This window comes from Pinus tabuliformis, chromosome 6 (genome assembly GCF_031772625.1).
Source record: "Pinus tabuliformis cultivar Carrire ecotype Pingquan chromosome 6, CPIR1, whole genome shotgun sequence".
NCBI lineage: Eukaryota > Viridiplantae > Streptophyta > Pinopsida > Pinales > Pinaceae > Pinus > Pinus tabuliformis.
The window spans coordinates 477,114,384-477,120,323 of record NC_142292.1 but is presented as its reverse complement, the minus strand read 5'-3'; the positions used below and the strand labels follow the sequence as shown (position 1 = coordinate 477,120,323).

Below are 5,940 nucleotides of genomic sequence, written 5' to 3'. Positions count from 1 at the left end.
AATAACTGGGCAGAAATTATTGCATTTGGGGTTTTTTATACTTGTTTCAGTGGCTCAACATCAAAGATATTCAGGTATTTGGGGATTTAAAAAGTTGCATTGATGGGATAAAAAGGCTCAATTGCTTTCGGCCTCCAGTGATGTCATACGGGATGAAACGTATTAAATCCATAAAATTTACCTTTCAGCACATCTCATTTGCACACATTTTCCTGAAACGAAAACCATATTACAGATATGCTTTACACACATTGCAAAACCATATTACAGATATGCTTTCCAAAAAAGGTGTGATTGGAACACCTGGAGTCATCTCCTAAGCTTCATATATACAAGACAGCAGGGTCTACTCCGGCAGCTTTCATATTTTCTAAATTTTTCAGAACTTAGATTTTGAATATTCGAAAGTTAATATGCTGCAGCTTTCATATTTTCTACATTTTTCTTTGAATATTTGAGAGTTAATATGCTCTTTAGTAGCACTGTTCATGTCTGTAACAGCTATATTTTCTTTTGAAAGATCATATTGACAGACTGTAAATGATTAGAATTTGTTTCGCTTTTTAGTTCCAACATGCCTTTCTAGTCAGAGTCTTGAAAAATGTATTCCTAAAAACTAATATACTCTTTTTATATATAAAAAATAGCGAAAATGCATTACTTTCACACATTGATCTGTACACATTCACTATATTGGAACCTCGAAACCCGGAGACTCTTGCACTAGTACGTGGTTAGGAGATGGGATATCCTCGGCTTCTCGTTCAGGCTGCACCCATCTTCCATACGAGTTGCGGACGAGGCCCTTGTTCTCCAATTGATACCAGTTCCCCGCCACCATTAACTCTGGCCTCAGCATGTCGGAAGCCTTGTTCACCAACGCCACGTCTCGTTTGGCATCCCCTGATCGGAATGGGGCGCACCAGCTCTCGTACCCATCCAACAAATGAAGATATCCCTCCAGGTTGTGATAATCTGCAGGGTCGAGATTTGGTTTCAGAGAAGGCGAACGTCCATGATCCAACTTGATTTCCACTCCAACGTGAGCGTATGTCCACGGGAAACGGTCAAGCAACGGCTTCATCAGTCGCTCAAATTTTTCCATCCCTTCGTTGAAGATGATCCCGGGCATCTTGGGAACCATGTCCTGTTCGCTCACCACGTGCAGAACCTTAACCCCCATAGCCTCCAATCTGTCTTTGAAAGCCCAGTTGCCCACTCTCGGAGCTCCGAAAGAGAACACAGTCACAGGGACGTTCCTGTCGGGATCGGTTTTCAGCGAATTGAGGCCCTTCGCTGCGACCTCGTAAGCGCTGAGCAGAGCGAGGGCACCGCCGAGGCTGTGGCCGGTCATGGTGATACTCACGTCTTCTCCTTTCTGCGTATACACATCCACCAGGCGGCCGAGCTCCTTCATTGCCTGCTCGGACGCGCTGAGCTTGTTGTATCCCGTGTTGTGGTCCTTTGAGGTATATATGCTCAGAAACCCTCGCTCCACCTTCACTGATGAATTCTCATGCAGGCTGCCTACCTCTCCCAGGGGATGGAGAATATCCTGAAAATCCTCCATCCACTCGAGCTGCGTCACAGTCCCCCTCCACACCACCACGATGTCTCGCCTCCCCAGGTGCCTCACCTTCTCGTCTGTGCTCACCGCAACGTATCTTGTTGAAAGACGGTTGACGGTTCGTATGGAGCATCCCGCCTGGCATTGCTCAATTCAAATCAACGGTTAATGATTACCCGATCGTCTAACAACCAAATCGAATGGCACATATTTTGACACGACAGCAGTTTGGAGAGTTCATTTCAGAGGGAAACGCCTTACGGTGTAATTACTATTTTAATATGATAACTATAATTATTATTTTATATGTGTCCTTAGAGGTATCCTAAAGTGTTGTTAGATTCTAGCTAGTTCATTTTTTATCATGTTAAGGAAACAATCATAGTACCTAAGGTGACCATGTATATTCATTTTAAAATTTAAATATTTTGTAATAATTTTTGTCAATATAAACAATTTTAAAACTAAAATTCACTAAGCAAAATCATAACAACACTTATCTACTAATCTCTCTCAAAACTACATCTCTCCCTAGACTTTTGTAATTAATATACATTTAAAAAATAAATATTCAAAACTGAAAACTAAATCTCTCCTTAGTTTCAAATGTTATATAAAATCTTTTTTAATTAGTACATATTTAAAAACTAAATATTCAAAACTTATTTTTATTCACACCGAGCCAAGTTTTCCAGTGATGGTCTAAAATCCAAAACCCTAGTAGAAAAAAAGGTTCCTTCTTAAAATCTCATTTTCCTTCTTAGCTCTTGCGAATATATGTAGGGCTCTACATTTTAAGGACGTCACTTTGAAATGTTGAGCATTTTTACAGGGTAGAAACCTCTTCTTTGACTGATGCAAGGGGTTCTCACTTATTTTCAGCTAGGGATTTGCGTTTTGGGGTTTCATCTTGATACATAAAATTCCAAGGGAGACATGGGCTTATTATCATTGTTTTGCTTGGGCGAGGGAGTTTTAAAGTTGATTTCTATTGCAAACCTTTATGGACTATAACCTTTCGTGTTGATTTTCACCATGCATATTTTATTAATATGTTCTTTCAGTATGTAATGTTGGATTTTTTATGCTTTTTAGCACTAAAAAGTTTTTGGTTTGGGAATATTGTCAATACAGTTGGGGCATGTTTAATGATGGACATGGCTATACCTGTACAATTTGTTACAACAAAAAAATGGGAGAATTCTATCTCCAATACTCATATTTGTTCATCTCCATCTAAAGATAGGTAGGATGAGTAAAAAACATTTCACAAAATCCATGCTCTAACATAGCTACTTGGCAACTATTTTACAAACTAATTATATAACAAGATACATAGATAGATCATTCCTAATTTTCAATAGGCCTCAAAGGAAGTACCTAAACTCAACGAGCAAGGATTGTAATCCCAATGCTTTGTTCCATTTAAATTCTTGTTCTCACATTTCTTTCCCAGATTTCTTCCCTCTCATGACTGGCATAGAGCTTAATGTTTTTTTAGCTACACTTGCATAAGTGAGAGTTCTAATGTCTACCTTTGTTACCCCTAGGTTGAGGGAACATCTTCCCTCACTATCTCTAATCATTGTTCCTCCCATGGATTATTAATTTGTTGTTTCACCATTTTTCCTTTGTATTTCTTCTCAATTTTTCCATTTTCACCTTTTTTATTTTTTGCACTTATCTTCTTCATGTCAATTTTTGAAGGACTTATTGTGGCTCATTTCCCACTCCTCACTCATATATTTATATTCCAATACATGATAAATATATTTATATTCCATATGAGTAATATACATATTTCAGTCCTTGAGGGATTGCTTAGAAAACAAGGCTCATAGTCATTACAAGAAATACTCATTATGAGTCCCACACATTGTCACATGTAGGATTTCTCCCTACCACCTGCGCTAAACCTAATTGACTTTCCATGAGAAATATCTTTATATTCCCTATAAAGAATATACTTATAAGGAATATACTTGTTTTGGTTCTTGATGGATTGATTAGCAAGGCTTCAAGCCATTACAAGAAATAGTCATTATGAACTCTGTTATCCCTTTACAAAGCCTTTATTATTCAGTGAAATATTCATCAAGATCTTACAAGATTTTATAATCCAATGAAATATCCGCCATGATTTTACAAGATAATATAATTTGGTGAGATATTTGCCAAAAAAATTATATATACATTTTATATTATTGATAAAATCACCTTCCATTTTTCCTATGTATCATGGGGATTCGCCCATTTATTATATATATAAATTTAGGGGTGTTCTTAAAATTTTCCCTGCCCCACTATGGGGCCAAAATCCCCCACTATGTGGTAAAAATACTTACCAGTAGGGATGGTCTCCTCCGGTTGGACCCGCTTATCGACCTCCAATGCCTTTCAATACTCAATTATCTTTCTTGGCCACACTAGAGTTGCCAGATTTGTCTCGCCTTACGAATGATTCAATTCTTCATTCGCCATACTGGCCTCCGGTTCTGTCCAAGATCTCGAGCGATTGTCCTAAGTTCGATGGGAAAGCAAAAGAAGACCCTCAAGCCCATGTGATGACATATCACCTCTAGTCTTCGAACTCTTATGTTGATGATTCTATTCATCTCCATCTTTTCCAACGAACCCTCACAAGTGTTGCCGCCAAGTGGTACATCGAGCTTCCTCAAAGTACTTACCATGAGTTCAACTCTTTAGCCATGGCTTTCCTCACGCATTTCCAGTTTCCGGTTCGCTATGAAACAAGAACCTATTTGTTCACATCACTTAAGAAAGATACTGCGACACACATCTCTGATCACATCCATGAATGGAGACGTAAACGTCGCCTGATCAAATTCAATATTTCTTATCAGTTGCTAACTGAATTGTTTACCAAGTCATTTGTCACTCCAATTGCTTGCGATATAGCTATAGGTGGATGCGTTACCGAAGAACAAGACATTGCTCGTGCCCAATACTTAGATCTTGTTTATTCTCAGTCTGGCACTTTGTATGAGTTACTACCCGATGCTCCGCGGCCATCATCTGATCCCACAGCATCAAAGTCACACGCCACACCTCCTGTTGATGGAGTAATTGGTCTACTGTTCCAAGCCCCTGCCAAATATTCTTCCAACCATAAGTCAGTCTCAAACACTGCTTCCAATAGTTCCTCCCAGAATCCACCTGGCCTTGGTAAAACCTCAGAGGTCCAAGCTGTCTAGTCTACCACAGCAGAAAAATCCTCAAAAGGTAAGAAGAAAGGCAAAGGAAAGGGTAAAGCTGATGCCCAGGGTCCTCCTAAGTCGTCTGCTAGTGATTCTTCACAACGGAAGCCCAAGTATCCGTGCCTCATTTGCGAGGAGGATCACTATACCAAGGATTGTAACCAACGGTCTAAAGTTAGTCATTTGCTCAAAGGGACCCCAGATATCCTGAAAGAGTCATTTCTGTCTCAGCAAACTCAAATGGTAGACGAACCTCAATCATCCACTTCCTTAGGATCTCAAGTGTTCATGATGAGTAAGCCTATTAATGTGGCTACTATATCAAAAGATTACCAAACTCCTGCTTCGACAGCCAGGAAAGAGAAAGAGGCCACCCCTTCTTCTTCTGCCCCGAGTTCTTGCCCTCATCATATTGAGCACCATAACCCGGATTCTGCTATTTAACCACCCTCTGGAGGTGTGCTAAGGAAATCCTCATACTATCTCAATGCTCAAGCCGCTCAGCACTATAATATTTTTGAGGATTTGGCTCAGGCACCATCAGCTATGTCGGCTCTCGAGGTATCCAAATCTGTTCGTCTCAGTGGAAATCCTTATTATCAGCTATTGGGGGTATTGATCCTACTGATTCCAATTTGATATGTTTTGATCTAGAGAACCATGTTCCACACCTGACTCATCAGATTGCCTTGCTCATTCAAGTAATCATCAATGAGAAAACCATTCATAGGACTGTCATCAATGAAGGTGCTTCTACCTACATCATGTCAATCGCCTGCTAGAAGGAAATTGGTTCTCCTACTTTGAACCAATCCCCGAACACTTTGGAAGCTTTCGATGAGTGCAATTCGCAACCCTTCAATGTCTTACCTGACCTTGCCATTACTTTGGAGGGAAAGATAGTACAAGTCGAGGTAGAGATTTTTGACACTAATCTCAATTATAATATTCTACTCGAACGAAGTTGGACCCATGCCATGCATGTTGTAGCCTCTCCCTATTCCGCATGATTCATTTTCCCCATCAAGGGAAGATCGTCACTATCAACCAGCTTGTTGGGCACCAAATCTGCTAAACTTTTCCTTACATTCCCACCCATCCTTTTATCCTTTTTACACTCATTAACATACATTTATTATGATAAACCTATGAGGT

General features: G+C 39.7%; 1 pseudogene; it reads right to left on the bottom strand.

Moving 5' to 3' along the window:
• Positions 1–688: 688 nt before the first annotated feature.
• On the bottom strand, positions 689–5,668 carry LOC149259372 (phospholipase A1-Igamma1, chloroplastic pseudogene; annotated as a pseudogene).
• Positions 5,669–5,940: the final 272 nt, after the last annotated feature.